Source organism: Ovis canadensis, chromosome X (genome assembly GCF_042477335.2).
Source record: "Ovis canadensis isolate MfBH-ARS-UI-01 breed Bighorn chromosome X, ARS-UI_OviCan_v2, whole genome shotgun sequence".
NCBI lineage: Eukaryota > Metazoa > Chordata > Mammalia > Artiodactyla > Bovidae > Ovis > Ovis canadensis.
Window position 1 is genome coordinate 49,633,457 of NC_091727.1, and position 9,669 is coordinate 49,643,125.

At 38.3% G+C, this 9,669-nt stretch overlaps 1 protein-coding gene across 2 annotated transcripts in view; it reads right to left on the reverse strand.

Annotated features, from left to right (window-relative positions):
• Nucleotides 1–9,669, reverse strand: part of VSIG4 (V-set and immunoglobulin domain containing 4) — a 74,464-nt gene that overhangs the window by 16,326 nt on the left and 48,469 nt on the right. The gene's annotated exons all lie outside the window — the stretch shown is intronic.

Below are 9,669 nucleotides of genomic sequence, written 5' to 3' on the forward strand. Positions count from 1 at the left end.
TCTGGATTGGGTGCTGTGTTAGGCAGTAGGGAAACAAATGAAGAGGACAGTTCCTGACATAAGTTATGATCTTCTGGCAAAAAGTTGATTTTTATATCTCATCTGAACCGTGCTTGTGTGACTTTGATGACAGAATTCATTTCAAAGAGGTAGGTTAACTTATAAACCACAGGAATTTGAGAAGAAAGGAATGGCTGACAGCATCATCAATTGCAGAGACATTGAAGGAAATGGGAGCTAGTAGGGAGGGTTTTGGCTTTGTCGAGAAAGAATTCATGGTAATTTGGTGACACCAGATAACAGGGTCAGTGCAGAGATGGGGATAGAAAAGAAAAAGCTAGGTTATGGTAAATTAGGAAGATAAACAATGAGACAATTTTTTAAAACTACTTAAAAAAACACTTTGTGTAAAGTGAAGAATGATGAGGTGAGCATTTTTTAAAAGTTGACCGTGATCAACATATAAAACACCAAATAGAATGACATCTGAGAAGAGGCCATTGGGTTGGTAAGCTTTGTGTAAGCAGAGCCAGCGGAGTAATGGAAGCAGGTGAAGTGAGTGTGGCCTTAACCTGAGTTCAGAAACCACTTTGTTTGGCTTACGAGTAAAAGTGGGAGGTTCAAAAGGGCATAAGAATTTGGAGGCTTGCAACACAGGGACAAATATTTGGAGGAGAAGTAGGATAAGAGGAGAGGAAGTTGACTTAAACCACAATAGGCATGGTTCAAATGAGATGAGAGGATCAACTTCCTGCCAGTAGAGCATAGCTCACGGCAAGAGAAGTGAGAGAAACTCTATATTTCCAATCCCCTCCCCAAATTTATAAATAATACTCCCTATACTTTGCAATAAAAATTGTTACTAGCCATCCTGGAGGCAGTGGAAGTTACAGAAGTTACTAAAATGACTCTTCCAAGTGGCATTTGGTATAGAAGAAAGTAAGAGAATTGGTTTGATCTTCAAGTATTCAGCTGCTAATGAATGACTTGACATGAATCATTTTGAGCACTCTGAACTTCATTTTTCTTGTTTGTGGAAAAGGAAGAACAACTCCTACCTCCTAGAATGACTGTGAAGGTGACATGAGAGGATGTGCATAAAGCATCCAGCACAGCGCCTCAGATGTAATAGCCATTAGCCAACTGTTAGCTCCCTTCCCCCACTTCCTTTGTTTCCCTAGTCCTATCAACACAATGCTGGAGTCTCCAGATCCTGCTCCCCCTTTCTTCTCCCTGTTTATACTTAATAGATAATGAAAATGTGAGAAAACTTGTGGATGCTGGGAATCCATGCCACAATGTACAAGAGCTGAGGATGTCTTGGATAAAGTCAAACTATCCAGAGGAGCCCACAGAGTATCCCTCAACCCACCTCTTTACCAAGCACTGAGACAAACGAGGCAGCTTTCCAAGATGTCCAATAGTATCAGTGGGTCAGAGAAGTGGACCTAATTAGTAGTTAGAGACTCTCAGGCTTCTAAATATGTCTTCGCCTATCAGACAGATGGCAGTTGCTTTATACTACTAAAAGTAACAGAAGATGCCCCTACAAGTCTCAGGGAGACTCAGATTCAGACTCAGGCTCAGCCTCAAAGGGTCCTAGAGTAAAGTCCCAAAACAGGTCCAGAGAAATCCCCAGCCACATGAAAAATGTCATCCTTCACATTCATAGTATCATTTTACAGTTTAGAAAACTTATTTCATGTTAGGTTAGGATTTATGTGTTTATGTTTGTGTTTAATATAAATATTGTTTATAATAAAATTGTAAATTATATAATAAATATATAAAGAATACAATATAAACACAAAATAATTAATTTTAATGTATATGTGTATATTAAATAAGAACTTCCCAGGGGGCTCAGTGGTAAAAGAATCCTCCTGTCAATGCAGGAGACACAAGAGATGCCAATTTGATCCCTGGATCAGGAAGATCCCCTAGAGGAGGAAATGGCAATCCATTCCAGTATTCTTGCCTGAAGAATCTCATGGACAGAGGAGTCTGGCAGGCTACAGTCCACAGGGTTGCAAAGAGTCAGATATGATTGAACAGCTAAACACATACACACATATATATTAAATAAACAAAACCCAGAGAACTTTACTTAGTCTGGGTCATCCTCGAGATCTCAGTTTTAGACAGTTTGGAAGGAAGACTTACCTAAACTCATGCAAAATTAGATTTACTATTATTTTCTCTTATAAGGCTCTATATTTATCTTACATAAATCTTAATTTTTTACTGTGAGATTGTTTGGTGAGTGCCTTTTCTCTCACTAGAGCAAGAAATCTGGGAATGTAGTGTCCTGGTCAATTGTATTATCTTTGGTATCTCTATCACTCAGACCATTTCAAAAATTCATAAATGAGAAAAGAGGGTTCTTGAAGACCATCTGTGCTTAGTTGCTCAGTCATGCCAGACGTTTTGCGACCCTGTGGACTGTGGACTGTAGCCCGTCAGGCTCTTCTGTTCATGGGAATTCTCCAAGCAAGAATACTGGAGTGGGTTGTCATGCCCTCCTCCAGGGGATCGTCCCAACCCAGGGATCAAACCCAGGTCTCCAGCATGGCAGGCAGATTCCTAACTGACTGAGCCATCAGGGAAGACCTGAAGATAATCTATAAATTATAAACAAAGCAAAGAATGGAATTCCCCAAGTTCATACTATAAGCCATGGCATAGTTGAGCATGGAACTCAGCTCTCCTGCCACTGTGTCCTGGGCTTTCTTCAGTGAATCTTTAATCTTGATTAATTAAGATCCCAGGTCATTAGGAACCAGGGTCAAGGGATGGTCAAGGCATTCAGTATCTACATGTCATCTCATTTTCAGGCCTGTACAACAAGATTAATTATTTTTCATTAACAAATATTTATTGAACTTTTACTATAAGCAAGGCACTAGAGTTATAGCTGTGAATAAGCTAAAATCACTGCCTTCCTGGAGTTTGGTAGAAGACACATACAATGAAAAAAATATAAAATGTTAGAAGCAAGGTCAAAAGACAAATGCTAAACTATTGACATTTGCAATTCTTACTACTTACAAAAGGAGAAATCTATCTAATATATAAATAACTCTCAATCACAGGAAAAATAAATCAGCAACTTTATAGAAAAGTGGATATTACAGAGATGATTCTTGACCTCATGATACTTGTAATGTAGTGGGAGAACCCCCTTTTCTCAAAGGCTAGGGAGAGTGGCTGGACAACATGGTTTTAAGAGACCAAAGGAGATGGTGAGCTTTGAGTAGTTCTTCTTATGCTTTCTTAGGTGCACCGCTAATACAAGTCTAAATCCCAGCTCTGTCACTCACTAAATATGTGACTCTTAGGGAAATTGCTTAATTTTTTTGAGCTTCTGTGTCCTCATTTTGTGAACAGAGAATAATTCTAATTCTGCAAGTTTATTGAGAGGAATGATAAAATAGATGTGAGAGTATGAAGTATATAATAAGCACTCAATAATACTTTTTTTCCCTTCCGTTTCCCACATCTCATTCTGCCTAGAACTGAGAATAAAGGAGCAGTGCCTTTTCTTCCACGAATATTTAGCTTCCTTTCCTTCTTACCTTGTAATGTCTGGCCTTGAAGGAATTCTCAGCTATGTCATTCTGCTGAGTCCCATGAAGTACCTATTTATTAGTTCCATTTTGAGATAGGGAAATGCATAGTCAGAAACATTAGTAACTTACCTACAGCTGTAAAGTGGCAAACTTCAGTTCAAATTCAGGTCTTTGAACTTCAAATTCAATGCTTTTGTCACTATAGTACAAGGCTTTAGGTGACAATCTTCAATGCCTGCCACCAATCGAGTGCCCACTTTTAGCATCTTTGTTATTTGTCACTTAATCTAACTGTAACACTATTAGCAAGAGACATTTGACCATCTACATTATAACACCTTCTTAGGGGTTAGAAAAGTTCAGGATATTAATTAGAGATTCTGAACTACCTATTATACTAATTGCTGACACTCCTTAGATAAGCCTGTGGAAACTAACATGCCGATACAAGACAGGAACATTAATGAAAAGAGTTCATGGTGATTATTAGCTGTGGTGTAAGCACAAAGGTTTGGCCAAAATTCTTTTTTTGTCCCCATAAATGCACCATTCTTGCCATTTGTTTAGTCAGAGGAAACACTAGGAAGATGAAAATGGGATGAACATGGTTTGCACGCCAAGTCAGTGATACCAGGAGCAACCATCCCAGTCTGAATTTAGAGACTACATATTTTAAAACACCAATACAATATACTAACACATATATATATGGAATTTAGAAAGATGGCAATGATGACCCTGTATGCAAGACAGCAAAAAAGACACAGATGTGTATAGCGGACTTTTGGACTCAGAGGGAGAGGGAGAGGGTGAGATGATTTGGGAGAATGGCATTGAAACATGTATAATATCATACAAGAATCTAATTGCCAGTCTATGTCCGATGCAGGATACAGCATGCTTGGGGCTGGTACACGGGGATGACCCAGAGAGATGTTATGGGGAGGGAGGTGGGAGGGGGTTTCATGTTTGGGAACGCATATACACCTGTGGTGGATTCATGTCAATGTATGGCAAAACCAATACAGAATTGTAAAGTAAAATAAAGTAAAAATAAAAATAAGAAAAGAAATGCAATTTTATTCCTTCCAAATATATGCAATGGGCTATGACAAGTTTTTCCTCCTTCCTTCACTGTCCACAACTGTTGTCTATGGGTTTTTACCTTTAGATGAACCATTGTAGGAGTATTTGACTAGTTTCTTCAGTTAGTTCTGTCATAAATGGAAGCTTCTAAAGAACTCTGACTGGTGGTAAGGTACCATCACAATAATGTAAAATAATTATTGACCAATTAAATAAATTTTAAAAAGAAGTGAAGAGTACAACCAACTTGCTTTTCTAAGTCTTAAACAACTCTCTAGAACTCCTATGTTATTTACTATTTTTTTGACTGCACTGCTTGACTTGTGGAGTCTTAGTTTCCTTTTCAGGCATCAAACCTTCACCCTAGTCAGGGAAAGCATGGAATCCTAACCACCAAACCACCAGGGAATTCCCATTCATACATTTAGTTTTTTCTTTCCAAGAAACTAAGCAAAGGTTAGCTCAGAAATTGTCATAAATTGGAAATTAATTGAGATTTTTCTAGATAAGACTACCCTTGTAGAGTGAGATGATAACTGACTTGAGTTTGCTGTTTGTTAACCAGAGTCACATTAAATATTTTTGTAGATTGCTTTAAAAATCTCACCTTTCATAAATTGTTGCATAGCCTTTGGGCAAATGACATGACCTCCTTGAACTTCAGCTCTTCATATGTCATACGAGGTTAATTTTAGTATCTTCCTCATAAGGTTGTTGTGAGGATATTGCATAAACTAATACATACAAAGGGCTTTAGACAGTGTCTGGCACTTAGTAAATTTTCTTGGTTAAGTACAAGGCCTTTGCCTTGTTTCTCCCAGAACACATTTGATGAGTTAGACAGGCTTTGGGGCTGCTCTTACTCTAGTATATCTATAGATATTTAAAGATATTCTTGGGCTATATTTACCTTGTTATATCAGTGGTCCCTCCATTCATACAAGCTCACCATGTTCTTTTTTACCTCTGCAATTTTACTTGTGTTCTTCTTTCTGCCTGGAATGTCCTTTTCTGACTATTGATCTTAATAATCTTTCAAGGCTCTTTTTAGGATTCATGTTGATGTATGGAAAAACCAATACAATATTGTAAAGTACTTAACCTATTAAAATAAATAAATTTATATTAAAAAATAATAAAATATAATATACTGGTAAGAAAAAATATAAATAAAATAAATGCTGCCTCTTCTGTGAAGTCTCCAAGCAGTTTGAATTAATTTTTTTTCCACACCCTTGCCTCCAGAGTTCCTTGTCTTGAAAGAGTACTGAACCACTGTTCCTTCTCTGGTTTCTCATGTCTCATTGGATAAGTTTCAAACTCTCAACAGTATACAAGGGCTTCTTCAGTTTGATATCCTCTTTACTTCTCTTACATTGCTTTGAGCTATTCTTTCCTTTTCTTACTCTATTTTAGACTACATCAGCCTCCTTATCTTCTTGGAATATGCCCCATATTTTCCCACCTTAGAGATTTTACATAAGCTGTTTCTTCTGTCTAGAATAGCTCTTCACAATTACTTGCTTGGCTCATTCCTTCTTATTCATCAGTCTCACTTCAAAAGTTATTTCCTCTGAGAGGTTTTCTTGACCTATCCAAGCCTTGTGGATTAGGTTCCCTGTGTCCTAATTTTCTGAGATTCCTCCTTTCGTGTCATATTTACTTGTAACTATTTGTTCAACAACTATTTTTCACCACACTGAAAGTGCCAAGAAGGGAGGCATCTTATGCGTCTTGTTCTCTGTATTCCAAGTGCCTCACATCATGCCTGATATTAAAAAAAAAAAATTGTTGAGTGAATGAATCTAGTCCAGCCTCATTTTAGATATGGCTCATAGAGGGAGAGGGTTTTACTCAAGGTCACATAAAGAGTCAGTGGCAGAGAAGACTGTAGTCTACATCTCCTGACTTTAGGTGTAGTGCTCTTTTCCTTATATTCACTCCACTATAGTACTTGTTCTTTGTATTAATCTGGGTTCTAGGATAGGCTGTAAATTCCTTGAGAGCAGGGACTACATCTTGTACTTTTGCTGTCCAATTGTGGTAGCTACTAGCTACATGTGGTGATTGAATATTGTCATGAACTGTAAGTTTAAAATGCACACAACATTTTAGAGTGTAGACTACCTCATTAAAACATGTTTTCATTGCTTACTGGTTTAGAAAACATCTTGGATGCATTGGGTTAAATAAAATATACTATCAAAATTGCTTTCATCTATTTAGTTTTTTTTAAATTTCTAATGTGGCTCTTAGAAACTTTGTGGCTTATGTTATATTTCTATCGGATGTATACTACTGCTTTGTTGTATATATATGTATTTTACCCTTGGTACCAACTATAGAGCTTCACAGCTGATAAGTACTTGGCACACACATGTTGAATAAGCTTGAGCTATAGTTGGTATATTAATTGCTGCCATGTTTCTTGTTACTCTCACTGGGTTTTGGGGAACCTCACAGTGAACCATCTGCCCTCAAGCTTATGAGTACATGAAGTTCTTCGATCTTGGCCTGAGGGTGCCCCATGCATTGCATCAGTCTTTGGGTTTCCTTTCTGAGGAAGCCCCAGTGCAATCATATACACAACAATCACCAAGGTTGAGGTGGAGTGTGTGGACACTGGCTTCTTGCACAGGAAGTGGCCTTAGCATTGCAATTGTCCCTGGGGCCTTTTCTTGGCAGCCTTCCTATAGTGGATGGGGGTGAATGAGCAAGAAGTTGAACTCAGTGTTGAGAGGGGCTTCTCATTTTTTTTATGAGGGTGAGGTAGGCTAAAGAATGTGGGGATCTTGTGCTCCTTCATTTGCTTATGCACTGATGCATTTACTTATTCAACTCACAGTTATAGAGCAACTATTTCATTCTTGGTCCTGTGAAGAAAGGAAGGGATCAGATACAGTCTCTATTTAGCAGTTTTTGGTCTGGCAAAGAGGCAGGCAAAGCCAGGAGCAATTAATTTTGTCAAGAGTGGGTGGTCACAGTAATCATCATTACTTTCTCTAAGCATCTTTAGAAATATAGGTAAAATCCTTCTTTTTCTAACAACCTTAGAACTGCCTTATGACCCAGCAATCCCACTGCTGGGCATACACACTGAGGAAACCAGAATTGAAGGAGACACGTGTACCCCAATGTTCATCGCAGCACTGTTTATAATAGCCAAGACATGGAAATAAACTAGATGTCCATCAGCAGATGAATGGATAAGAAAGCTGTGGTACATATACACAATGGAGTATTACTCAGCCATTAAAAAGAATACATTTGAATCCGTTCTAACGAGGTGGATAAACCTGGAGCCTATTATACAGAGTGAAGTAAGCCAGAAAGAAAAACACCAATACAGTATACTAACACATGTATATGGAATTTAGAAAGATGGTAATGATAACCCTCTATGCAGGACAGCAAAAGAGACACAGATGTATAGAGCAGACTTTTAGACTCTGTGGGAGAGAGAGAGGATGGGGTGATTTGGGAGAATGGCATTGAAACCTGTATACTATCAGGTAAGAAACGAATCGCCAGTTTATGTTCGATACAGGATACAAGATGCTTGGGGCTGGTGCACGGGGATGATCCAGAGGGGTGATATGGGGAGAGAGGTGGGAGGCGGGTTCAGGATTGGGAACTCATGTACACCCGTGGCTGATTCATGTCAATGTATGGAAAAACCAATACAGTATTGTAAAGAAAATAAAGTAAAAATAATTTTTTTTTTTTTAAAAAGAACCTTTCTAATCACCACTGCCTTCTTACTCCCTGCCCTGGAAGAATCATGGCTTTCTCACTCAGTTTTCTGATAGCACTTTGTACCTTCATCAAATCACTTGTCTCACACTATAGAAATATTTATTTCCTTGGATACATGCCTTCATCCTTTTCCTCTTTAGCTTGAGAATTCCTTGATATAATGTGGTGGTTGGTGCTTAAACAAGCTGTGCATGATTTTTCAAAGACATACAATTAATGAGTTTCAGAGTTGGATCTATAACCCAGGGGCTATAACACAGCATTTAAGACATAGGAATTCTGACTCAAAATTCAGTGCTTTTTATTTTTTCATTCCAGCACTGAGTGAATAAATGAATGCATCTACAGTGTGAGACTCCAGCACCGTCTGCCTGCTCCCCTTATCCACCTCTCTTCCCCTATATCTTGTCTCATAAGTACAGTCAAGCCAAAGAATATCCAAAATGAAAGAATTCTGTGTCTTTTGGTTGGACAACAGACCTAAAGGAAAAGTCCCTTTTGTTTATTCTGCAAATTTGGCCCTTCCCAACATACTTTGTGTTTTTGAGGTAAAAAGAGGCTCTGAGGAGCCCCATGATATTTACTGTAATTCACACCTTTTGCACAGTAGGAACGAGTTGTAGATCCTCCTGACTCTGAACACTCTTTTTTCATGGACCTACTTTGAAGCTCAAATTTGCCATCATGCAGAGTATGAAATTCCAGGCTGGATGAATCAAAAGCTGGAATCAAGACTGCTGGGAGAAATATCAACAACCTCAGACATGTAGATGATATCACTGTAATGGCAGAAAGTGAAGAGGACCCAAAGGACTTCTTGATGAGAGTGAAAGAGGAGAGTGAAAAAGTTGGCTTAAAACTCAACATTCAAAAAACTAACATTATGGCATACAGTCCTATCACTTCATGGCAAATATAAAGGATAAAAGTGGAAGCTGTGACAGATTTTATTTTCTTAGCCTCCAAAATTACTGTGGATGGTGACTACAACCAGGAAATTAAAAGACATTTGCTCCTTGGAAAGAAAGCTATGACAAACCTAGACAGCATTAAAAAGCAGACAGCTCTTTGCCAACAAAGGTCTGTGTAGTCAAAGCTCTGGTTTTCCCAGTAGTCATATATGGAAGTGAGAGTTGGACCATAAGGAAGGTTGAGTGCTGAAGAACTAATGTTTTCAAATTGTGGTGCTGGAGAAGACTCTCTAGAGTCCCTTGGGAATCAAGGAGATCAAACCAGTCAATCATAAAGAAAATCAACC